Raw genomic sequence first — 25632 nt, forward strand, 5'->3', positions numbered from 1 at the left:
CCCCAGGTGGCCACAGGAAACCATCCGATTCACAGCGTCCCTGACCCCCCTTCCTTATTTAAAATCACCTTTCCCTCTCATAACAATCTGACATTATCTTCTTTGTCTGTTTCTCTGCATTTAACCTGCCCCCCACCCCCCCGGCCCCATGCAAACTACAGGAGGGCGACAGACTTCGTCTTGTTCCTGGAGCACCCCGGCCCTGAGTGCCCATCACACTACCTGAGACACGCGCCGACGGTGCGGCGGGGTTTCTCTGAGGCGCCTCCTGAGGTCCTGAGAAGTCAGGTGCCCTTTTCAAAGCCGGCTTCCAAGGACGCTGCCCTCTTCGCACTCCCCAAGGGGCGTCGAGACGCTCCTGTGATCGAGCTTAATCACCTCACTCAGCTGCCTGAGCCCGGGGAGGGATCAGAGTCTGGGAGCAACTTTCCCGCGTAGAGAGGTGAAGCGCGAGCTGGGGGGAGGGGAGGGGAGAGGCGGAGGGGCGGAGTCTCCGGGGGCGGGGCCTCGCTGCCCCAACCAATGGGGCGTCTCGGCGCGGCGGGGAGGCTAGGCGGCAGAGGAGAGACGCTCCAGCGCGGTGGGTGCGGAGGCTGAGCTAGCGGACCCTGAGCGCTTCCTCAGGCGGGCGGCGCGTTGGAGGCAACTGCCCCGCTACGCCCCGGGCGCCGGTTTCCTGGCAGCTCGCACGGTAAGCGGAGCGCCGCCGCGAAGTAGACTTTGTAGGGTTTTCGGAAACTGAGAGCTAACCCTCCCGCCCTCAGCCCCTCAGAAAGGGGCTGCCGGTGGCGTCCTCGCGCCCGGCCGCGTCCCCGGCGCGCCGGCCTTGTGCCCGCGGGATGCGGGCGCGCGGAGGGCCCGGGAGGGAGGCGACGAGCCGCCGCGCCGCGCTGCCTCCACAGGCTGCCGCAGCCCGGCCCGGGCCCGACCCTGCGACGGACGGGTCTGCGCGCGGGAAATGCCCGGGGCGCGGGACGGTGGCCCCTGGCCGGACCTCCGCTCGGCCCAGGTCTTCAGACCCCTCAGGACCTGTTGGCCTGGGGCTGGGGGTCAGATTTACCACCCTATTTCCCATTTCCACCCGTCCTGAGGCGCAGGAGGAGATCTCCGATCGGCTCCTCGGCCGAGCTCGGAGCGAAGACTGGCCCTGGTTGCCGCGCCCCGTGTATTTATTCAGCCTTTACCCTGCTCTCCCTGCTGTGTGCCAGGCACTGTACTGAGCCTTGGTGCACGAAGACGGGCTTTGGAGGGCCTCTTGGGGCCAAGAAGGACTGTAGGAGGAACAGTTACCGAACACTGCAGTACGGGGGACATGAGGTGTAGAGCAGGAGTGAGGAGCCTGGAGGGCTTGGGGCGGAGGTGACCACTGAGTGAGGACTGGACGGTTAGCCCCGCTGAGAGCTGCGGGGAGAGGGTGCAGGGGGAGGACTGGTGGGACAGCGGGAATTCCGTATAGATTTTCTTGTGCGAGGCTAAGGAAGCTGGGAAAGTCCAGTATTCCATCAGGTAATCACGTCGGAACCGGGCTTACTGTGGGTAGGAAAAGAGCTGTGGGCATGGCAAGAGGCTAAAACACGCTCCGGCCTTAGAAATGCAGCCTTAGACTATCTGAATTTTGTCCTGGGATGGAGTGCAGTGGAGGAATTCTGACCAGTGACCAGGTCACTCCGGCAGCTCTGTGGAACATGGATGGAGACCAGAGCAGCAGAGAGAGCTGGTTAAGTTGTAGTTGCTGTTCCAACTTGGCTGTGAATACTCTGCTTCCAGGAGGCAGCCCCACCTGCCCAGAAGCCTTCTTCCCTGGCCTCCAGGCATGGACTGGGGCCAGGAGGTGTAGCCCACGTTACACTTGATTCTGCAACTTGAGGGCCATTTTTATATTGTTTCTGGAGGCTTTGAGCTCAACCTTGTCATCAGGGGTGGACTCTGGAGAATGGAAGCGTACCTCTCCCCTTCTCTTTCTGTCTTAAAGAGGCAGTGTCTCAGCTGTTAGAGGCTGTAGTTAAAAGCAAGATGTCACTGGAAAGTCAGATCAGAAGGTCATTTACCTATGTGCCTGGAGGGTGTAATCAACCTTTCTGAGTTTCAGTTTTGTGACTCAAAAGGAAATATCATAACTACCTTTATTAGGTCAGGTTCCCTGGAGAAAGACTCAGAAATTCAGAGGTTTGTGGGACTTTGGGAGAGTGGTCTCACTGTCCAAGGGGGTGAGGGGTAAGGAAAACAAGATTGGGCAGAGGGAGAAGTGGACCTGTGATGCAGTGCCAAAGAAGCCTCAGTTGATCCCCTGAAGTACGGGGGCCAAGACTTTGAAGCCCCATGTTGACCAGCCAGTAGATGCAGGGGGGTCATAACTTTGCTTACGGTCAACATGGGGCTTCAACGTCTTGGCCTTCATATTTCAGGGGGTCAACTGAGACTGGGGAATTAGGGGGATTGAGAGCTGTGCCACAGTAGCCACCTCTGCAGGATGGCCTTGGGAAGTAAATGTAATAACTTGACAGAAACTGGTTGGCACTGCATCCAGTGCAGAACAGGCATTTAAAAAGAGTTCATTTCTCTTGCCTTTAAACTTCTTGACTGTGTCTGTCAGTGAATTGGGAAGTTAGAGTTGGGTAAATAGGATTTTTAGAAGAAAGAACTTTTAATTATAATAGCCACAATGACTACCACTTCCCATTACTGAGTGCCTATTACCTATATGTGTTCTCTCCTAGTTGTCTAGTAATATTCGGAGCCCGGTGCTTTTGTTTTATAGTCAACCTGGTCTTTTCCAAAACACAACAGAGTATGCATCCTTTACCATAAAATAATAGCAATAACAACAGCAGAAGTCAAAACAGTGTGATTTGTTACACGCCATGAAGTGATTTCATTGGTGGTTTGATTAATTAATTTATTTATCAATTATTAATTCCAGCAATGTGCAGCGAGTGCTTACTAAATGGTAGGGTGCTGTCCTTAGGTGCTGGGAATGCAGTAGAGTCTATCAGGGGAGAGACAGACATTCAATTCTTTGATTGTTCAGGAGCAAACATTGAAGGATAGAACATCCCGTTGCATAAAAAATAGTCCCGTTTCCCAATTTACTTTCTCATTCTTCAGTTTTAGTATAACCTCCTCGGAAAGGTTTCTTGGACCCTTCTGTGTAAGGCAGGTCTCCTCCCTTTTACTCTCCTGTCATAGAACTTGATCATTCATTTTATTAGTTTCCTTGTTAGTGGTCCTCCTCATTAGACTGAAACTTCAGGAGGTAACATATTGCTGTATCCCAAGATCCCAGCACAGTGATTAATACAGATTTCTTGAATGAGTGAAATGAATAAGGTATAGATTTGCTTAACAGAATGGTTAGGGAAGGTCATATTGAGGAGTGATATTTATATTGAGATCTGAGGGATGAGAAGGACCCAGCAATACCAAGCAATGCCAAGATCAAGAGTCAGAGAGAGCAGCTTGTTCAAGGATCATGAGGTGGAGGAATGGAGCCCAGTTTGACTGGGAAACAGCCTGAGATGAATTTGGAGAAGTAGATGCATCCTTGGAAAGCCATGCTGAGCTTGGATTTTATTCAAAATGCAGTAAAGGTCACTGAGGGATTTTAAGCCTGATGATGACTTAAGGTTGTAACATATATTTGTTTGTTGCCTGTCATGCCTCTAGGAGGCAAGCCCCATGAAGAAATGTGTTCAGTAAATATTGCTAGAGTTAATGGATGATCTGGTTTATGTAGCTACCAAGTGAAAAATGGAGGAGGGAGAGCAATAGGATTTTGTCACAAACTCAGAGTTAGGTGAGAGAGATGTTGGTGTCTTAGGTACAGAACAGAAGTGGTATTGGAGAAAAGTAGAAAGAATAGAGTTATATTTGGTTGTAAAGTGGACAAGGACTTGTTGACACATTAGATGTTGGGAATAGAGGAAAAGGAAGAATCAAGGGTGACCTGTGGGTTTATGGTTTAAGATTGGGTAGATGCCAAATGCCCATCAACAGGTGAATGGATAAATAAAATGTAGTATATACTGATAGTAGAATATTATTCAGCCATAAAAAGGAATGAAGTGCTTCTATATGCTATAATGTGAGTGAACCTCAAAAATGATGCTAAGTGAAAGAAAGACAAAAAAGGTCACATGTTGTATGATTTCATTTATATAAAATGTCTAGAGTAGACAAATCCGTAGAGATAGAAAGCAGATTGCTGTTTGTCAGAGACTTGGGGGGAAAGGGTAAATGAGGCATAATTGCTTAAAGGGTAAACAGTTTCCTTTTGGGTTGATGAAAATGTTTTGGAACTAGATAGAGATGGTGGTTGCACAACATTATGAATGTACTAAATGTCACTGAATTGTACATTTTAAGATGGTTAATTTTGTGTTATGTGAATTTCATCTCAATTCCCCCCCCCCCCCGCCCCAAAAAGGAAAAATTGGGTGGATGGGAGAACGAATAACAGAGTGGAGGAGACTGGGAGGGGAGCAGGTTGTAGAATTCACGTGCAGTCTTAGAGATACCCATGAGACATCCACATGGAGCCTAGGGGGAGGTCTGGGCTGGAGATATAAATATGGGAGTTGTCAGCACTTAGATGTCAGCCAACAAAAATGGATGAGATCTAGGGAGAGACAGTGTAAAGGAGCACATCACAGCCTGGATCATTCTTTAATTTGATCTTCATACCTACCAATGAAGGAGGTGCTGTTGTCTTCATTTTCAGATGAGGAAACTAACCCCCCTCCCCTGGCCCCCACATGAACTTGCCCGAGGTCAGACACTTTGTTCTTGAGCATCTTCTGGCTTTCAGTGCTTTGCCATTCCCATCTCAGCATGATGCCATTTAGAACTTTAGCAGGGCCTTCCCTCCCCTCCTCCTCTCCCTACCCTGACTGAATACTCACATGTGGCAGGCACTGTGCTGGGCATATGTTGGTGGAGAAAGTAGAAATGGCTCTAATTTTGTGGAGTTTACCCAGTAAACAAGCAACAGCTGTCCACTGATACAGGGCACCTTAGGAACCTGGAGCAGGAGCATTCGCCCAGTTTTGGGAGTAGCAGGAGGCTTCCTAGAGAAAATGACCGCAAGCTAATATTTGCAGCAGAAGCAGAAAGATGGAGCCTGAGAAGGAGATGATTCTCTGGAGGGTTCATGATACCTGAACACCTGCTATGGGAATTCACCATTCTCTTCATTCCCCAGTTCTTCACAGGTTACTGGCATTTTCCAACTTATTGAGAGGGTTTCCTATATTTTCTATAACTCTGTAAGTAATAAGCAGACAACTGGCCTAGTTTGATTTCAAGCTTCAGAGCGGTAGCGAGGTGGAGTGCAAACAGCCTGGTTTTCAAAGCCAGTCTTCATCTCTTGAGCAAGTGACTTATTCTCTCTGAACCTTACTTTTTATACCTATGAAATGGAGCCAATAATGTGCGTTGCTTAATGTAGGAAATAAATGAAATGACACTGTAAAGCATTAAGTACATAATAAATGCTCATAAAAACAATATCTCTTTTATCTTTTGGAGAGGAAGAGTTTCTGAAAAGACTAGTAAGTCCTTGCACTCTACACTATTGAAAATACAGATCTTTCCTCTGAAGGCTCTGATGGTTCAGGATGGAGCACAGCGTTCTGTATGTTTAGAAAGCAGCCCAAATGATCCTGGTAAAAGCAAGTCCAGGAACCATTGGCTTGACCAAATACTTGAGTCATTGCTATGATGAACATGAAAGGGTTAAGCACCTAAAAGCAGAATTTTGCCTTCTAGGAATTATTAGCCAATGACAGTGCTGACCGATGATGTAATGTCTTTGGCTGGCACTCCATTGGTTAAGTGTATTGTTTCTCTCGCTGTTTCAGCTGTGTGGGGAGCAAAGCTGGAGCCTAAGGGTTAATAATTCTGTAGCAGCAGATAGATCTATTTTTTTCCACTCCTCTTCTGTTAGGTGTGAGTATAAAGCCCAGCTCAGCAGATTGTTGCCCTTCTCCTTCCAATAAACAGCAGCATCTTCCTTCTTACCTCTTCCCAAGCAGAGCACATGTCTCCGTAGTACTACAGAGGAGGAGGAGGAGGAGGGAGAAAGGGAGGAGGAGGAGGAGGAGGAGGAGGATCAGGATCCTTTAGGGGAGAGAGAACCCTTTCAAAGTTCCACGCGGCAGTCTCTCCTTGCCACTGGGGACAGGCACAGCCCCCGCCGCTCTGGCCTACAAATGTCCCACTGGATGAACTGCTAAACTGTCACCTGCTTCTGAGCATTGTTCAACCTGGCGGGATCCTCAGAACCGGGAGGTGAGCCCAGGGTTTTGGAAGAGGGAGTGGGCCTAGCAGAGAGGAGCTCTAGACTGGAGGTCTAGAGAAAGGGAATAGCTCTAGACTGAAGGTCAAGCATAGGTCCATCCCATAGCCCTGGCATTCGGTGTAAGCTTGGGTGGGATGGTTTCCCGCTTTGGGTCTGTATGCTCAAGTTCACAGTGTGTGGCTTGGATTAGCGCCCTCTGAATTCTGGGAGACACTGGCCAGGGAGTGTGCCAACCAGAGGGATAAACAAGCATAATCTTGGTATAGCTTTCTGTCAAATGATCTCTGCAGATAAATGCTTTGCTCTGGGAATCTTGGGCAGCAGGGGAGTTTCAGGTGAGGGCCGTCTCCTAGGAGCCAGCTAAAATCCAGGCTCTTCCTCATATTGTCTGGACTCTCTCTTCAGTGCTCCCACTTGGCTGAGTAGCCCTTGGTAGACTCTAGGCTGAGGTTTCTCCAGAAACACCTGAATGGTCTCAGGTTTTAATCATGTCCTTTGAGGGGACCTTTGGGTCCTGACCCTTGAGTTATCAGTGTGCCTTAATGAATTTGGCTTTCCTAGTTGTCCCATGCTGGAGCTCCTAAGGTGGGAGGAAAACTATTTTTGCATTATTGGATAGCTTAGCTATGACAGTTTTGTGTGTTTTTAGTGGGCAACGCATTATTGCCCCAGCCTGAAACTTCTCACCTTGCCCAAAGAGGTCTTAATGTAAGCATGCAGTCTCACGGTATAAATTGAAAAAAAGTAGAAATAGGGTGGGGTGGGGAGAGGGGAGCAGAGTAACTGGAAAAGGCTGATGATAAGAAACTCTGGCCTTCATTTCATAGGTAATTCAACCAAGTCTGCGTTTTACAGACAAGCTGTGATGCTACTTCTCTGTTCACTTCCTCTCCAAAAAATACATAAGTAAAAAGTTCTGTTATTTTTATTTTTCAGAATTTAGTTATGTGTGGGGAGTTTCCAATTTCTTTAGGGAGAGTAGAGCCTGCAGAGTGTTCTCTCTGTTCTTATATGACCGTTGGCCTCTGTTGCCCTGTGTTCTGGGTCAGACTTTGCTGCTGAGGAACATATGAGCCCTTGGACAAGTCACTGTGTTCCTCTGAGCCTTGTTTTCTGCATCTGTCAATCACAGGAGCGGGATAGAGTTGAACTAGATGAATTTTAGAGCCCTCATAGCTCTGGCTATTTGTGCTTTGGATTGCAAAAAGCCTTTGTAATCTGAGGCTATTGATTAAATGGGTTGGATAGGTAAAGAATCTTTGAATAAAGGAATATGCAGCATGAGTCCTCTAAGTGTGGGGCTGTATATATGTTTTAACTCATTTCACTCCCTCAGTAGCCCTAGAGTACATGAAATTAACCCCACTCTACAGATATGAAATTACCCAAGACCATCATACAGTAAATGCTGAGACTGGTATTTGTGCCTGTGACCATACTGGGAGGGTGGTGCATGTCAGGATAATGGAAGGACTGGAGATAGAATCCTTACCCTCCTTTGCTTCCATGCATGTTCTTCTTTCTACTTCAGATCAAGAACTGATTTTAAGGTTGACTATTTCAGCCAGATTAATGTGAACTATCCAATTTAATATCTGGGACAGCAGACCCTGGGTCTGAAAAGGACCTTACAATCTTTTGGACCAGGTCCCTCGATTTATAGCTGAGAAAACGGAGGTCCAGAGAAATTAGGTGACTTGTTCCCTGTTACTCAGTGAGTCAGTAGATAGTCGGGATGGAGACCAAGATTCCTTAACTTAGGTGTTTGAAGGTATATAGTTATTAATAAGTTTTAAAAAATACCTTCATCTGAGAAATTTGGGATCGTTTGAATTTAGCTATTCTTACCTTTGTCTATTCTTCCAGTCCTCTTTGAAGTGCCGCGGGTTGAAGCAAGAATCACTGAACACTTAACCTGCACTTGGCATTGTGGCAGGTATCTGAACCATAAAAGGAGGGTGGTAAACAAGCTGAGTATGAGATCTGGTCAGTTTCTTTCAGGAGCCTCATGATGCAAGCTGTATTTCATGAGAGTCTGACTCACAGGTCAGCGATCTCTCTTGCAGGATGAGCTGGGTGGGACCCTGCCCCTATTACTTTGTGTGTGGCTGGCACCTAATTTATACCATTATAAGAATACTTGCTGCATGATATGTGGTCTCTGTTCTTTGTCTTTCCAACTAAGCTGCATGTTTCCCAAAGTGTGGAACTTAATTAATCAATGGAGCTGCTTAATGGAGAGGTAGTTGTCAATATCTTGGACTGCTGAGATGTACACCCAGAAATAAAAACCATCCAGTTTTTATTAAAAACTGTAATTATTACAGTTATTATTATTATTGTTATTGTTATTACAGTATATGCAGATACTTGACTCCTTCCTTGATCGCTGTAATGTTAAGAAAGGATCCTCTTAACACCAGGCTTCAAACATCCTAATGATTATCATAGGAAAGAGGGGTTATAATCATTCTGCCAGGCTGAAGAGCAAAACTAGCAGCAATGGGTGGAAGTTGAAGGGGAGTAGATAGCAGTTAAATAGAAAAAAAGTGTACTGATGGTAGGAGCTGTTCAATGGGTCCGTCCTACCTTCCACACCCTTGTCATCAGAAGAGGGTGGTAAACCTCAGGGATTACTGCCCCAGCTAAGAGTAGCACTTGGTAGCTTTTAATGCCCCTTGTAGACCTAAGATTTCTTGATTATTTATAAGCAGGAGTAAATGAAAAGAGGCCTGGACTAGAACAGAGCTGCATCTTAGTCTTTAGGGTCCAAAGCCATAGTATGGGGTGGAAATCATTCATAGCCAAAATAATTGTTGACAGTATTTTAATTGCCAAAAAATTGCATTAATGTGGTTTTATGTATGCAACCCTAAATGGTAATTCATATGCTAACTAGTGTGTAAAACACTGATTTAGACTAAGAGAAGTAGCAACATAAAGCCTATCTGTAGTTGTTTGGGTCTTCCTACTGTTCTGTGTTTAAGGTAACTCTGAATTTCTCACTTCCATGGGGTAGGGGATGGAGAATTCTCAAGTGTCCTGCTTGCTTATAAGTATAATGCTGTTCTCTGTGGATAACCAGTCTCTAATACCATTAAATGTGTTTAACAGTTTGTTTTTAATGATAGTGAAAATTAAATGAGATAATGTAGTGGAAACCTCGAACCCGGGAACTGTTACAGAGTAGATGCTCAGTATAATTTTACTGAAGGGAAATAAGCATCTTGCTTTAGCATACTTGTCTATGCAGGTCTTTGAAAAGTTTTAGAGAAGAACCTGGCCACCTGTGTCCAGGCTGCCTTTTCCTCTTTGAAGCCAGTCTTGTTTGGCTTCTCTCCACAGTGTTCACCCTCTTGCCCCTGAATACTGTTTCTAAAATCCAAAGTGGAAAAAGAATGAGGTTAGAAGCTTCACAGACCTAAATTCAAAACACTAGCCATTACCTATCATTATGTGTCATTGCCCATGTTACTTAACCAATCCATGTTTGTTTTTTCACTTGTGAAAATGTGGTCAACCCTACCTTGAAGAGTGGATGGGGGCTTAAATGAGAACATTTAGAGAGTGTCTGAACATATATAGAGTAGATGTTCTATAAATGGCTACTTTATTTATTCTCCACCAAATATGTTACAGAGAGGTGTTGGGTTTTTTCCCCCCCTTCACTCTCACCTCAAACTCCTTTGCCCACATTAGTAGCATTTCTATATAGTTTTGTACAAACTTTCCGGAAACCTTATGTGACATTATTCTAAGAATGCATTCGCTTGCAGCCTTGTCCCCTCCTAGCTCATCTTCATGGCAGTCACCTAACCAAGCATCAGAAAGCTGCACTCAGAAGGGATATGTTGTGCCTAATACATTTTTATTTTATTTTATTTTTAAAGATTTTATTTATTTACTTGACAGACGGAGATCACAAGTAGGCAGAGAAGCAGGCAGAGAGAGGAAGAAGCAGGCTCCCTGCTGAGCAGAGAGCCCAATGCCGGGCTCCATCCCAGGACCCTGGGGTCATGACCAGAGCTGAAGGCAAAGGCTTTAACCCACTGAGCCACTCAGGTGCCCCTACATTTTTAAAACCCCAGGGGCTGATTTAAATATTCTGGGCTGGGATACTTACTCAGGGGCCAAGTGGGCATGTATTTTGAGGGGTGCTATAGAAGCCAAAGTATGGCTCCAGATTCAAAGCATTGTGGATTTCTTCACTGAATTTTCATTCTTTGGGCTTATGTATTCATCCATTTAACAAATATTTATGGAGTTCTTATACTGTGATAGGCAGCATCCTAGGTGCTGGGAATAGATCAATGAACAATGCAGACAAGATTGCTACCTTTGTAGATCTTATATTCTGATGGGGAATGGAAAATAACCACAAAATAGTTACATTGTGGTATGTCAGTCAGTGACAAGGGCCTTGAGGAAAAAATAAAACAGTGTAAGGGCATAGGAAGAGGCCCTTATAGAAAAGTCCATTAAAGGTCTTTGAGGAGTTGCTATTTTAGCAGGGGGAGAGTTTGAGAAGGTATAACTAGAGAGTTACCCAGAACCAAGTCTGGTGGGGACTCATGGGCTGTAGAGAGAAGTTTGGACTCTATTCTTAGTTAGTGGTTGCCAGTAAGGATGTTACATGGCTTGACTTATTCTTTTAATTGCTTTTGTTTTTTAAATGGCCATATGGTAAATTTGATATTGTTTTGGTGTTTAGTTCTATGACTTTTACCACATGTGTAGCCACATGTATAGATTCATGGAAGTACCAACATCACAATGCGGACAGTTTCATCACCCAGAAACCTTCCTCCTAATGTCCCTTTGTAAACTCCCCATCTCTAACATTTGGCACAAGAACTCTACTTTCCATCACGGCCATTTTGTCTTTCTGAGGTGATATCAGTGGAATCATGAAAGCATCACAAATGCTTTGAATCTGGAGCCATACTTTGGCTTCTATAGCACCCCTCAAAATACATGCCCACTTGGCCCCTGAGTAAGTATCCCAGCCCAGAATATTTAAATCAGCCCCTGGGGTTTTAAAAATGTAGGGGCACCTGAGTGGCTCAGTGGGTTAAAGCCTTTGCCTTCAGCTCTGGTCATGACCCCAGGGTCCTGGGATGGAGCCCGGCATTGGGCTCTCTGCTCAGCAGGGAGCCTTCTTCTTCCTCTCTCTGCCTGCTTTTCTGCCTGCTTGTGATCTCCGTCCGTCAAGTAAATAAATAAAATCTTTAAAAAAATAAAATAAAATAATAAAAATGTATTAGGCACAACATATCCCTTCTGAGTGCAGCTTTCTGATGCTTGGTTAGGTGACTGCCATGTAAACTTCTGAGGCTGGCTTCTTTCCCTGAACACAATGCCTTGGAGCTTCATCCGTGTTATTGCAGGTGTCAATAGTTTGTTCATTTTTATTGTTGACTAGAATTCCATTGTGTGGATGTACCACAGTTTGTCCATTCATTTACCTTTGAAGGACAATTGGGTCGTTTCTAGGTTTTGGCAGTTACATATAGAGCTGTTATAAACATTTTGTTCAGATTTTTTTATGAACACACATTTTGGGTCTCTAGGGTAAATACCCAACTGTTGGATTGCTGGGACATAACAATAAATTTACACTTAACTTTATAAGAAACTGACAAACAATTTCCAGCTTGGCTTTACCATTTTGCATTCCTATCACCAATATGTGAAAATTCTACTTACTATGCATTCTTGCCAGTACTTGTCATTGTCAGTATTTTTTATTTTAGCCATTCTAATAGTTTAATTGTATCTTTCCATGGTTTTAATTTACATTTACATAGTAGCCAATGATATTGAATATCTTTTCACCTGCTTATTTGCCATCCTTATATTCTCTTTAGTGAGGTGTCTTTCAAATCTGTTCCCCATTTTTAAAATTGCTTTTGTGTTTCTTACTGCTAAGTTTTGAGTACTCTTTATATCTTCTGGATATCAGTGTTCTCTTAAATATGTGATCTATAAATATTTAACTTGTTTTTAAGGAATCATTCTGAATTCTGTGTGGGGGGAAAGCTGTAGTGGGGGTAGAAGCAGAAGAATCAGCAGAAGACCATTACAGTAATTCATGGTGAGAGATGATGGCAGTTTGGACTAAAGTTATTTGGGTGGAAGAGGTGAAAAGAGGTCAAAGTCAAGGAATCTTTTGAAAGTAGAGCCATCTGAACTTGACGATGGGTAGAATGTGGAATGTGAGGGAAAAGAGACATCAAGGATGACTATAGTACTGGAGGGACTGAGATTTTAAATACAATTCAGGTATGGTGTCTGCCCTCAAGAAGCTCTCAGTCTAGTGAGAGGAGATGTACTCTAAACAGTTCACCTGGAATACAACCTCTGTGCTCACAGAGGTCACGTGAAATGAACTGGGGGAGCACAGGTGATGGAAAATTTACTAAGTGTAAGATCTGTGAGGCCAGCTTTCTGGACCACCACTCTCAAACTTTAATGTCTGTAAGAATCAGGAGAGAAGGTTGTGAAAAATGCAGCTGGCTAGGCTCCTGACCCAAAAGTAAGAGACTTATGGTTATCAACACCACAAATCATTCTGTGTAGGTGATTGACTGACTATTATGAGAAACCCTTGGGAGAACTGTGGGCACTTCAGAGAAGAGGTGATGTCTGAGGTCAACTTTGAGTGTTCGGTGGAAATTGTGACTTGAAAAAACCCGTGGAAAGGGCATCCAGGCATGGCATAGCTTTTGTGAGGGAAAGCAAAAGGAAAACTTGGAAGAACTATAGATACTGGCTGGATCCTAGAGTAGTATAGGTGGGGTGATGATGATGACTGTTGACCAGAGAGCACCTGTCTGGGAGTTAGTGATAAGTCATGGGACTTCCTGTGCTCAATGAGTCTAAAGTGGTTGCCACCACCCAGCAGCTCCCCAGGTACTAACAAGGGGCCCATGTGGTGAAATGTACCAGGCAGTACAACGCTGGTTGTGCAGAGTGGCTGTTGTGCTTTCAAAGTCTCATGTGACCAAGTATCTTTGAGGAGAGAATGAGGTTTGCAGAAGGATGCCCCGTCCCTAGGACCACTTTGGGCCTTTCTTGAAGCTTACAGACTCTGCATCTCCTTTTCACACATTGAACTTGCCTACTTCCCAAGGATGCTGAGCCATATCTTCCTGTGGCACAAATACTAATCACTATGTGCCAAACATAGTTCAAAGCACTTTATATGGATTAAACCATCAAATTCTCCCAACAAGCCGATGGATGAGATGGAACAATTATTTCTGTTTTATGATGAGCCACAGAGGCCCTGAAAGGTGAATGACTGGCTCAAGGGCACAGTGCTACAAAGTAGAAGAGCTGGCATATTAAGCCGGGGAATTTTGACTTCAGAGCCCATGCTTTTAACTGTTATGCCACATATGCCCTCTAGGGGCATCTGTAGAGGATAAGAGGGATCAAGAAGCCAGAGTGGCTGCAGTAACACTGGCACTGTAGTTACTGCAGCCCAGTCCCTGTCGTGTGGCATTCACAGGGTTATTATTCCCTGTAGGGACTATCTCAGTAATACACTTTAATGTTAACCGATTTTTCTTTTTTGATTTTAGCTTTTGGATTAAACATTACTATTTTTATTCTTTTTTTTTTTTTTTTTTGGTCTAGTTAGTAACAATATGCTAAATCAGTTGTGAGGTTTGAAATAGCAACATAAGGTGTATCATGATGCTCCTAAAAGTTGTTGCTATATGTGGAACTGTTTGCCTGTGTACTAACTGGCCCTAGGTTATTATGTTTTAGAGTTCTTCTAAAATTGTTTTCAAGTAGCTGGTATATTTTCCTCCAGTAGAATTCTTTCTAATTTACCACGTCTGTTTAGCTGAAGTCAGGGAAGGCAAATGACCAAATATACATGCATTGTTTTCCCATCCAAGTACTAACCAGGCCCGACCCTGCTTAGCTTCCGAGATCAGACGAGATCGGGCGCGTTCAGGGTGGTATGGCCGTAGACTACATGCATTGTTTTCTAAGGAAGAATCAATAGGCTCAGACTAATGGGATTTTCTCCTTTTTTTTGGTTACATTTGGAGAGAGGTATTGTAGACTCATGGGTCTGGAGGCCTTTCCTGCCTTATTTATTCTCAACTGTGCTGCTGTAACAAATTTCTGTAGACTGGGTGGTTAAACAATAGACATTTATTTCTCATGTTCCAGAGGCTGCAAAGTCCATAATCAGGGGTTCTGGTGAGGGCCTTCTTCCTGGTTCACAGATGACAATCTTTTTACTAACATCGTGGAGAGCAGGGAAAGAGGACATAAGCTCTCTGTGTGTCTCTTCATGACCTGATTATCTCCCAAAAGCCTCATCTCCAAATACCATCATGCTGAGGATTAGGGGTTTAACATAGGAATTTGCGGGGGACACAAACAGTCCATAGCAGTTGGGTGGTTGAATTTGCTACGCAAGAGATATCCAGACAGTGCAGAAGGAGTACAGTGTGATCTGAGAGAATTTTGAAGTTTCCTTGCCAGAGAGAGAGCAGGAGTTCTAGGGAGGCTTCCTGAGTCTAGAGCTGAGGTTTTTTGTTTTTTGTTTTTTTTTTAAAGATTTTATTTATTTATTTGACAGAGAGAGATCACAAGTAGGCAGAGAGGCAGGCAGAGAGAGTGAGAGGGAAGCAGGCTCCCTGCCGAGCAGAGAGCCCCGATGCAGGGCTCGATCCCAGGACCCTGAGATCATGACCTGAGCCAAAGGCAGAGGCTTAAACCACTGAGCCACCCAGGTGCCCTGGAGCTGAATTTTGAAAGATGAATGGAGTTCGCTAATCCAGTGGGTGGGGAGGAGCTTAAAGAAGAGTAAAATCTGATGCCATTCCAAGAGGCCATTCCAAGAGGCAGGAACAGCATTTGCAAAGGCACAAGACCACATGGCAGGTAAGCAGGTAAGTGTTAGTGAATGTAATGTTGCCAGATGAATCTGGAAATAAAACTGGCATAGATTAGAAAGGGTCTCAGTGCTTCATGGAAGGGCTTGGGCTGACATCAAGGAGCAGCTGCCATATTTAAGTGATGTGGTCAGATTTTTATTTTTAAAAAATGTCTCCGAAGTTTGTGCTATGGAAATGCATTTGAAAGAGACCTAATTCTATGCAGGGAGACCAGGAAGGAAGATTCTGCAGTGGTCCACACAAGAGATTATGCATGTCTGAGATAGAAGTTGAGAGATGAAGACAGTGTCAAAACTTCCCTTTTATTGAGTCCCATACCCAGAATAACTGCCTTTTTCTCTGTTATGGGACTGTCTGAAGGTTAATTTGATATGATCCCTGTTCTCAAAAAGTTTATAATATAGAGATATCTAAGAAACCATTGGCAATGCAAGAGATAGATTTACCAAGTTTCTTTGATTCACAAATATCTTTTGAATGCTTCCTATGTGCCAACCCTTTCTGGGGGTTATGATATGACAGTGAAAAAAAAAACAACAACAAAATTCCTGTCCTCTTGGGGGTCATGTTCAAGTTGGAGAAAGCCCAGAAAGCAGACACTACAAAGGTTAAGATATATAATATGTTATATGGTAGCGGATATTACAGAAAAAAGAAGGGGGAGTGAGTGTTAGAGGAGAGGCCACAATTTTTTAAAAGGTAACATTTGAATAAAGATCGAAGGGGGGAAAGGGGATAACATTCACAAATATAGAAACTAAAATACCTATCTGGAGACATCATAGTATAGCAACTTGAAACATGACCTTTGAGGAAAGACAGACTTAAATTTGAATTCTGACTCCATGCTATACTGGCTGGGTGACCTTAGACATATTATTTCACCTCCTTGAACATGGATTTCCTTATCCCTAGAATGGAATTGGTGACATTCATCTCCCAGGATGGCTGTGAGGATGGAAAGTGATACTTCTTGCTTGATGCTGGACCTGACATATTGAAAATGCTCATTATATGGTACATATTCATAATGTTGGGGGTGATTCTGGTGGGGCATCACCAAGGAAAAGGGCCCTGGGAGGAGCACCAGGGGGTTTTGAAACAGGATTTCCTGACTAGGGCTCTCTGCTCTACTGTTGCAGGCTCTGCAAAACTGAGTCATGGGCCCTTGGGGGCAGAGAGGCAAAACTCCCAGAACAGCTTCTTCAGTTAAAAAGGACAGGAGAGCCATGAGACCCAGTGTCGTGCCATGTTCTGCATCTTGGGGAGGATTCTGTCCCTAGGCAAGTCCCAACCCCCTGGGAAAGGATGTGAGAGAAGGTTTTTGTGCTTTAAAGAAATAATGGAGGTGAAAATTGGTGGGTGTGAAGGCAAGTCTGGCTTTTCTTTAGCAGTTTTACCGGTGAGTACAACAGAAATGGATGTTTTCTGCGTGGGCTAGAGGAGGCAGCTGCCAAAGCCGCCATTCCCATCCGGCTGTGAAAAAGCCTTTCCTTGCCTGCGAGTGACAGAGGAGAGGGCTGCTCTCCGGAAGGAGTCAGCAGCAGCTGCTGGGGATCTTTGGTTGGAAATCTAGGATATGAAACTCTGCTTCCCGTGGGCGCTTCCTTCTGCCTCTCTCATGTCATCAACCATTGGTATCATGATGCCTGCCTGAGGGGGCATTACTGCCACTTGGCTAAGGCTAGCCACTTCCCAAGGCTGCTTTTGGGGGACAGCAAGCCACTGCTGAGCAGGGGAGTGAGCGAGGGCACAGCATTGGTTGGGATTCCTCTAATCTGTTTCTTTTTCCTTTTTCATTGTCTGAGTCTTCTGTTTTCTTACATTTTTTTCTTTATTCCGTTTCATTATTTTATTCATTCACCACCACCCCCATTCTTTTTCTTCTGCTTTCTTCCATCCTCATTTTTTTTCTTAGATCATTCTTTTTCTTCCCCTTTCTTTCCTTCTTTTCATCTACTCACTCTGTTAATTCCTTATCAATCCATCAAGCCTGTTCTCTGTACAGTGCCTCTGTGCCCAGGGCACTGATAACACCTTCCCTATACTCAGGAGCTCAGCTGTTGCAGGAAGAAGGAGGAGTGGAAATAAACAGGCAAAGCCTGCAGTGAGTGGCCTAGACTCGAGTCAGACAAAACTGGTTAGAGTTAGCCACTTCCTCCATGTGTTACCTTGGGCAAGTTACTGAACCTTTCTGAGCCTCAGATGCTTCAGCTCTCAGGTACTAGAACCTTCTTCCTAGGATTGCTAGGAGTACAGGAGGGAGTGCAGGTAACATGCTTAACGGAGTGCCTGGCATATAGCTAGAATGCAGGCAATGTTATTATTAATATAGTATGACAAATATTATTAGGCATCAGGATAAAGGAAGTGAGAGAGAGAGAGAAAACCACTTTTCTATGTCTGGTTCTTGCCCCTGAAAGTAAGAATCAAAGATATGCCACCAAGTTCCTCAGGGCTGAACCCCTCATTTTATAGATAAGCAAAGAAGCCCATGGGTAGAGGGGTGACTTGCCTTGGGGATGCCTAGGGATAGAATGGAGTCCAAACCATCTGAGTTGAATCCTTATCCCACATAGAATCGCGGTGACAACTGTGTAAGTTACTCTAGCTTTCCAGGCCTTAGTTTCCTCTGTATGTAAGTGGATAATAAGGGATTACTGTTGAGACTAATTGGTTTAGTATAGGAAGAGGGCTTAAAACACTACCTAGTACATAGGAAACAGTGTATAAATATCAGGTGCTGTTATTACTGATATTAGCATTACTGTCATCATCATCATCACTGTTGTTAGGGCCACACAGTGGGCCAGCGGTGGTGCTTGCCACCCCCTTCCTTTAGTGGAAATATGTATGCTAGCCTTGCCCACGCCTGCCCCTTTGCACAAGCGGTGAGGCTGACAGCTTTCCTAGCCTACAAGACGGAGCTGTGTCCCCATAATTGCAGCAGAGCCTGCATATTTAAGCTGCTCCCAGAACCTCCTGAACCAGTGCCTGGATTCAGGCGCTCTGAGGTGAAGGGCACTGCAGTCTGTCCCAGGCTGCCCAATAGGTGTCAGGTTACAGGGAGTACCCCACTGATGTTTAGCACCAGGAGAGTTGGGGGGAGGGTGGGCCAGCAAGCCAGGGTGGCACAATGGTTGAAGGTCTTCATCTGGAGATGGACTAGACTGATGTAGAGGCAAGACTGAATTTTGCCTCATACCTGGTACATGATGCTCTGCAGGTCGCTTTACCCTCTTCCGCCTCAGTTTCTCACCCGTGAAGTAGAGTTAATGGTAGTATTTGCTTCACAGGGTTCTGTGAGGATTAATGAGATGATACTTGTCATGAGCTCAGTGCTAGTAAGCAGTGGGCCACATGGTGGCTATTACTTTCTGCTCTTGAAGAGAAAAGTGCTCCCTGTCTAGGGAGAGTGGAGCAAGTGACTAGCAACTGTGCACTGACATCCAGAGAATCTTATATTTTACTTGTGGTAATTTTGTAGTCAGAAAAAAACACTAGCTGAAAACTTAGCTAGTTCTGGTTCTGTTCTGGGCCTGGCCTGGCCTCTACTTCACTGAGTGACCCTGGACAAGGCACTTCCTTGTGTGCATTGTCTCTCTACCAGGCAACAAAGTCATGGGAGCAGGACTGTCACCCTGCAGTTCTGTGTGTTCCACAGTGGCCCCCTCCCACTCCAGCCCCCCCAGGTTACTGTCTCTGTCAGGGCTCAGCCTGCGCCCCCCACCCCCAGAATCCCAGAGTTCTTCACCAGATGCTTCCCAGGTGCCCAGTGTGCCCGTCCCATGTCCAAGTGCTGTGCTTGGCGCCTGGATGAGGAAGGAGAAGGCAGGGTCATTGGGGAATCTGGCAGGAAGTGAACCCATTCTTAATATAAGGAAAATGCTGCAGGATAATAGAAGAAGATGCACAGTGGGCTCCCTTATCCGTGGTTTCACTTCTGGTAGGTTCAGCTACCTGTGGCCCACCTCTATCTTGAAGCAGATGGTCTCCTGAGGTAGCGTCAGAAGGTCATAGCAGCCTATACACTGCATCCCCATCCCCATGTCATCCACCTCACTTCATCTCATCACGTAGGCATTTTACTATCTCACATCATTACAAGAAGGGTGAGTACAGCACAACGAGGTATTCTGAGGGAGAGACCACATTAGTATAACTGTTATTACAGTATATGGTAATAAATTGTTCTATTTTATTATGAGCTATTGTTTCTAATCTCTTACAGTGCCTAAAATAGAAAATAAGCTTTCTCATAGGAAGACAACAGCATAGAGAGGGTTCAGTACCATCCCCAGTTTCAGGCACCTGTGGGGTATCTGGGAACATACACCCCCAACTATGTATAAGGGGAACCTACTGTAGTTGGTGAAGCACACTAGGGTCAACATTTAAATGGAGTGGTCAGGAACGGATGCTGAGGAATGACATTGGAGGTGGGACCTGAATGACAAGGCAGCAGCAAGAAGAAGACAGAGGAAAGAACATTCTGGGCAGAGGGAAGAGCAAGTGCTGAGGCCTGAAGGCAGTGGGGCAGGGATGTTGGAGAGTGAGGTCAGCTTGTTTGAGAAATAGAAGAGCTAGTTTAGTTTGGATGTAGAAAATAAAGAAGGGAATGGAATCCAGATGATGTATGTGTCCCTCCCCAGTCTGCCCTGCAGGCTGTGAAAGAAGCTTGAGTGCCATCCTCTGAAGGGTGGGAATCATGGCGGGGGTGTTGGGGGCAGGTGCAGGGAGCAGGGACGGCAGATGGGAGCTTCCTCGCTGGTCCAGGTGAAGATGACAGTGGCTTGGACCCTGGTGATGGCTGTGGAGCTGGACGAAGTAGATGCACTCAGAGGCTGTGTTAAGGAGGAGGATTGATTATGGCGTGTGGGGGACGGCTGGAGAGGGAAGAATCGTGGGATGTCCCCACATTTCTATCTTAAACAACCAAGTATGGTATTTACTGAGATGGGAAGATGAAAAGATTACAGTTTGGGGTGGGGGAGATGGCAGGAAATGGATTTCTGTTTGGGACATGATAAATTTAAGATGCCTATTAGTGTGCTTTTGCTGCTCTCCAGAGTAAACCTGCTAAATTACTCATTAGGGCAGCACCTGCCTGCCAGAAGCACCGCCAGGCTGGCCATCTGCCCTCCCAAGCTTGGGCAGGAGGCTGCGGACACCTGAAGGTGATAGGATTGGATGTGCAGTACTCAGCCTGGTCTCTGCAGTGGTGTGTTCTCTCCCCATCTCTCTCTCTCTTTCTCTGCTTCTGTCTTTTTCTCACTCTCTCTCTCTCTCTCTCTGCCCCTGTCTATGTCCTCCTCTGTCTCTGTGTTTCCCTGCCTCTCTTTCTGTGTCTCTTTCTATCTCTCCTTGTCTCTGGGTCTCCCTATTTCTCCCTCTGTATGTCTCTTTCTATGTCTTTCTCTGTCCCCCCGTCTCTCTCTGTGTGTCTCTTTGTCTCTCTATCTCTCCCTGTCTCACTTTGTGTCTCTGTGTCCCTGTATGTGTGACTCTGTATCTCTCCCTGTCTCTGTATGTGTCTCTGTGTGTTTGTGTTTCTCTGTATCTCTCTCTGTCTCTTTCTCTCTCACCTGTCAATAACATCATTCAGATGTTCCAGGTAAAGCTGGTGTTTCCCTTCATTTAAGTCCTTGTCCTTTGCCGAAGTGAGCCTCTCAAAGGTCTCCTGTGTCTCTAGAAGAAGGTTACTTACTTCGCTCTTTGTGTTTTCTGATCTGGCAGAAGGAAACACCATGTCTGGTTCCTGGACCTAGGAAATGCTTGCATCTCTCCTTGACTCTGGCTTCCCAGCTGTGCCTGCTACTGTCTCTAACTCAGTGAGTCCACAGCCACTCATAGTCCCTCCCCCAAAACCACAGAGACAAGTGAGCACAGGGCTTTGCAGGGACAAAGAGCGGCTCTATTAATCTCAGTTGGTTGGTGAGAGTAGTCAGGGAAGCCTTCCTAAGGGAGAAGGAAATGAGCTGTGTCAGAAGTAATCAGCTAAGGAACATAGGAGAGCAAAGGGAAGGTCATGCCAGGCAGAGGGAACAGAGATGTGAAAACATTGTGTGGGGGCCACGGTGTAGATGACTAGGAACTCTGAGCAGCTCTGTAGAGCTCAGCTATGTTTATGGCACCCAACAAGCCAGATTCAGGGCTCCCAGAGGCCCACGGTACCATGATGTAAGAGAAAATCAATAAGCCCTAAACCCAGAAAGCCCTGGATTTGAACCCAAATACCGTGGAGGGGCAGTGCTGCTTAGTGATTAGGATCATGCCCGCTGGAGCCAGGTTGCCGGGGTTTGAACTGAAGCTCTGCCACTTAGCAGGGTAACTTTGGGCCGCAGTGTCCACAACTGTAACATGCGGGTGATAATAGCGCATCTACCTCGTAAGACTGGAGGAAGGATGGCGTGAGTTAATTTGTATCTGGTGCTTAGAACAATGCCTGACAGAACTGTAATGATGATTTACAAGTTGACCACGTAAATTACTTATTGTCTCTGGTCCTCAGTTTCTTCCTGTGTAAGTGGCAGTGATGGCTCTTCCTGAGCTGGATGGAGATATACATATAAAATTTCTCTCTCTGTGTGAGTGTGTGTGTGTGTGCATGCACGCACATGTGTGTGTATCCTGCTCATGATAGCACAGTTTTGGGATTTCATAGATGATCAATAAATGATAGCAGTTAGTTTTACATTGCAAACTCTATAGAAGGGAGTTCTGTATGGACTAAGAAATAGTATCAACTTCCAAGTCCCTTTTAAATTCAATTGGTTCCTGAAAAAGAAGCTCTGATTTAATGGAGAAATGGAAGGTAAAGAATTAGGAAGGAAGAAAAGAAGGAAGGAAGGAAGAAGAGATAGAGGGAAGATGAAAGGAAAGAAAGCTCAGTTGCTAAGAAGTAGCCTCTTTGAAAATGCTCTTTTTAAAGAGAACAAAGACAAAAAAGATGGAGCTGATGCTGCCTAACTTGCATTTTCTGAGCAGGCCCACATGCAAGATGCGGCACCAGGAGCTCTGCTGAGGGAATCATCAAGGATCCCCCACTGCATTCCCCTGCTCCCGGCCATACTCTGCACCTCAGTGGCATACCCATACCTCAAAACTTCCTGACTTCATATAGAGATAATCCAAATATTCTGTTTCCTGGCCTGTTGCTGCAGAGCAAGGTGTGGGCAAGAGAACCTTCATGTAGGTGCCACTCCAAGGGCAAGGGCATTGGGGAACACAGACCCATAGTGATGTGTCCAGAGACCTGGATGTTCCCTTGGATACTAAGCTTTCCCATTGTATACAATAGCAAGGTTTTCTCAACAAAATCAGGACATGGGGCTTTCTGGGTTTTCCTTGGCAGGGATTGAGGAAGCAGAGCATTCACAGCTCTGAGCCCGGAAGCGGCCAGCACTTGGGTTTCCAGCCAGGAAGATGGGTATGGCAGCCATAGCTCTAGGAGATGCAGATGCTCTCCTGAGAGTTGGGAAGTAGATTCCCTTGGGGAAACACCACTCCAGCTGGCCAATCCCTGAAGAAGGGCTCTAGGACCCCATTCATGGAGTCAACGCAGAGAGTGGATACTGCAGTCTTGTTGGATTACTGGTGGCTGGTAAACTGGAGAGCCCAACTGACCACAAAAAAGAAAATAACTTAACAAGATCAGCCCTTGGGCCACTCAGAGATTTAATGTTGGAGGTAGTAGACAGTGGTATGTTGACCTCAGGATTATACAGGAGCCTAGGCTGCCCTTGGACAAGCTCTGCGTGTGACGGCAGAGAAGATCATCTGGGGACCTGAGAAACCCCAGCCTCCATAGTTAGTTTTGGAAAAGTGAGTTAATCCTAAATGCTTTCAAACAGGGCCGCAGAGAATATTGATTAGAATTTTCTCAGGAAATAGAGAAAGAATTATTAATTAATGCTGTTATTTACTGAGATTATTCAAAGTGCTACGGATACAGAGCTGAAATACAGACCATGCCTTTAGTGATCCTGAAATCTCAGCTAGTCATTGCTGTATTAGGAGCCAGTAGTATAACAATCACAAACCTGATGGTATAGATGATATGCATTTGTTTTGCTCATGCATCTGCCTGTTGACTGGGAGCTGACTGATCTTGCCTGGGCTTGTCTGGGTGGCTGTAAGGTCGTGCTTGAGTCTAAGTCTTCTCCAAGTGTCTCTGTTCCTTCTCAGGTCCATGGGACATGTTCTCATGGCACTGGCAGGGGTACAAGAGGGCAAGTGGAAATACATGGTGTCTCTTAGGTCTGTGACTCAGAACTGGTGTACTGTCATATCAGCCAAAACTAGTCACATGGCCAAATCCAAAATTAGTGGGCAAGGGAGTCACTCGGCTTCTAGTGGAAAGAAGTTCAAAGTCACTTGACAAATTGTGTAGATTCTGGGAGGAATACAGGATTGTAGCTAATAATTCAAACTATAAAATTGCCCACCCCAATGTAGGTATGTTCATCTATGTTTAAATCATGAATATTTTACTGGTATACTGTAACCATAAAATGTACACCAAAAAGAATTTAGATTGAAAATTTGGAAATAAAAGTTCAAACAATTTTTTCCCTGCACTCCAGTGTATCATTTTGAGAAGCCCTAGGGGATGTATTTCCCATTTTGGTGATACTTGTCCAGAGAACTAATTCTCAGAACGTAGCACATACACCAACTGCAGTAAATCATTTGGATCACTTGGAGAGCTTGTTAAATGCATATTCTGGGCTACTTTCCTAGCCTACAAAATTAAAGCTTCTGAGGGTGAAGCCTGGGAATTTGTATTGTTGGGAGCCCCAGGTATTATGGGTGCAAAATGGAGTTTGAGACTTGTAAACCAACAGAGCAATCAGCCTCTGATGGAAAGAAACCCAAGAGTGGTTTCCAAGAACATCAGAATACCCCCTTTACCCGACCTGGAGAGTGCTGGGTGTGGTCAGGAAGACCATCCCAAATGAGGTGTGCAGGAGGTGAGTGCTGAAGGAAGGGGACACTTAACCATAACGTGTGGAGAAGGCTGTACCAAGAGGTCATTGCGTGTGGAAGAGCTGTCCTTGAGAATGGACCTGCCATGTTTAGGGAGCCCTGTGGTTAGCACGTGTGGAGCAGGGGATCAGGGAATGCAACCATGAAGAGTCAGTTAACAGATAAGACTGAGCAAGAGAAATGAAAGGAGGGTGGAGTGGGGGCAGGAGTGATCTGATCCAGGCTGGAGGTGAGAGGGTTGTAGCTTGCAGAGTGAATGTAAATGACCTTATCTTGGAAGCTGTTGTAACCACAGAAAAATTTTTTGTAGGAAGTGACATGATCACGTCTAGTCTAAGTGCCCAAGAGGTCGGCTGGCTTCCATGTAGGCAAGGGACTGGAAGTAGAAGAAGGGGTGCAGGCTGTCACTCTTGCACCCAAGAGAGGTGAGGATAGCCTGGCACTCCAGGGAGGGGAGAGATGAGGTTGGATGCAGAATCCATGGAGCAATGGAAAAGCAGCAGAAGGAGAACTACGGAGCTGTCTTTGGGCATTTAGCCTGAGTGGCTGAATATGAAGCCGTGACAGAAGCAGAACCCTTGGGAGCGGGGCTTGCCCAGAGGGGTCTGCATTCTAACTGATCACGAAGTGCGTAGCTCTCTGGCCCCAGTTTAGAATGAAAATCCCTGGAAGAAATATAAACATACCCCCAAACTGCATATAGTTTATTTTGTATTAAGGTAACATTGCTAAAAGTCACCTTAATTTATTTTAAGGGCCCATCATGGGCAGCAATCACAGAGGGGTCCCAAAATGGCCATTTAGCTCTAGACCTCAAGTGATCAAGAGCCTCTTTTTGGATTTTTGACATGACTTTCAGATGAAGGTCTGGATCGATCAGAGACAAGCCAGTGTGATTGTCAGGTAACACTAAGCTCATGTGCCAGTCCTACCTGATGCTGCCTTAAAAGCTTTATAGGGCGCCTGGGTGGCTCAGTGGGTTAAGCCGCTGCCTTCGGCTCAGGTCATGATCTCAGGGTCCTGGGATCGAGTCCCGCATCGGGCTCTCTGCTCAGCGGGGAGCCTGCTTCCCTCTCTCTCTCTCTCTGCCTGCCTCTCTGCCTTGTTGTGATTTCTCTCTGTCAAAAAATAAAATAAAATCTTTAAAAAAAAAAAGCTTTATAAATTCTGTCTATAAATAAATCCTGTGGTTATTTTGTAGATAACAGTTATAGTTGCTTTATAATTTTAGGTTAAAAACTTGAACTTGTTTTTGTGACCCTGTTTTGGCATTTCTCTATTTGAATATATTTTGGATTAGTATGGGTGGTCTCAAATAAATGGAAGACTTTCACTTCTCTTGAACTCCGGGAAACTCTCTCGCATAACATTTTCTGATACCCCGGGGTGCTCTCCAACAAGGGGAGGGAGTTACTAATGCAGAAG

The 25632-nt window shown here is 45.4% G+C and overlaps 1 protein-coding gene across 2 annotated transcripts in view; it reads left to right on the top strand.

Annotated features, from left to right (window-relative positions):
- Positions 1–576: 576 nt before the first annotated feature.
- The window catches only part of SYN3 (synapsin III), a 462269-nt gene continuing 437213 nt past the window's right edge, over positions 577–25632 (top strand). The window contains exon 1 of one of the 2 annotated variants that reach the window (XM_046011478.1): positions 577–691. The gene's annotated coding sequence lies outside the window, so the exon portion shown is untranslated. Of the gene's footprint in view, positions 692–6209; positions 6286–25632 lie in introns of those variants that run through there. The other variant, XM_046011477.1, reaches the window with a different exon arrangement.

This window comes from Meles meles, chromosome 7, assembly GCF_922984935.1.
Source record: "Meles meles chromosome 7, mMelMel3.1 paternal haplotype, whole genome shotgun sequence".
Classification (NCBI taxonomy): domain Eukaryota; kingdom Metazoa; phylum Chordata; class Mammalia; order Carnivora; family Mustelidae; genus Meles; species Meles meles.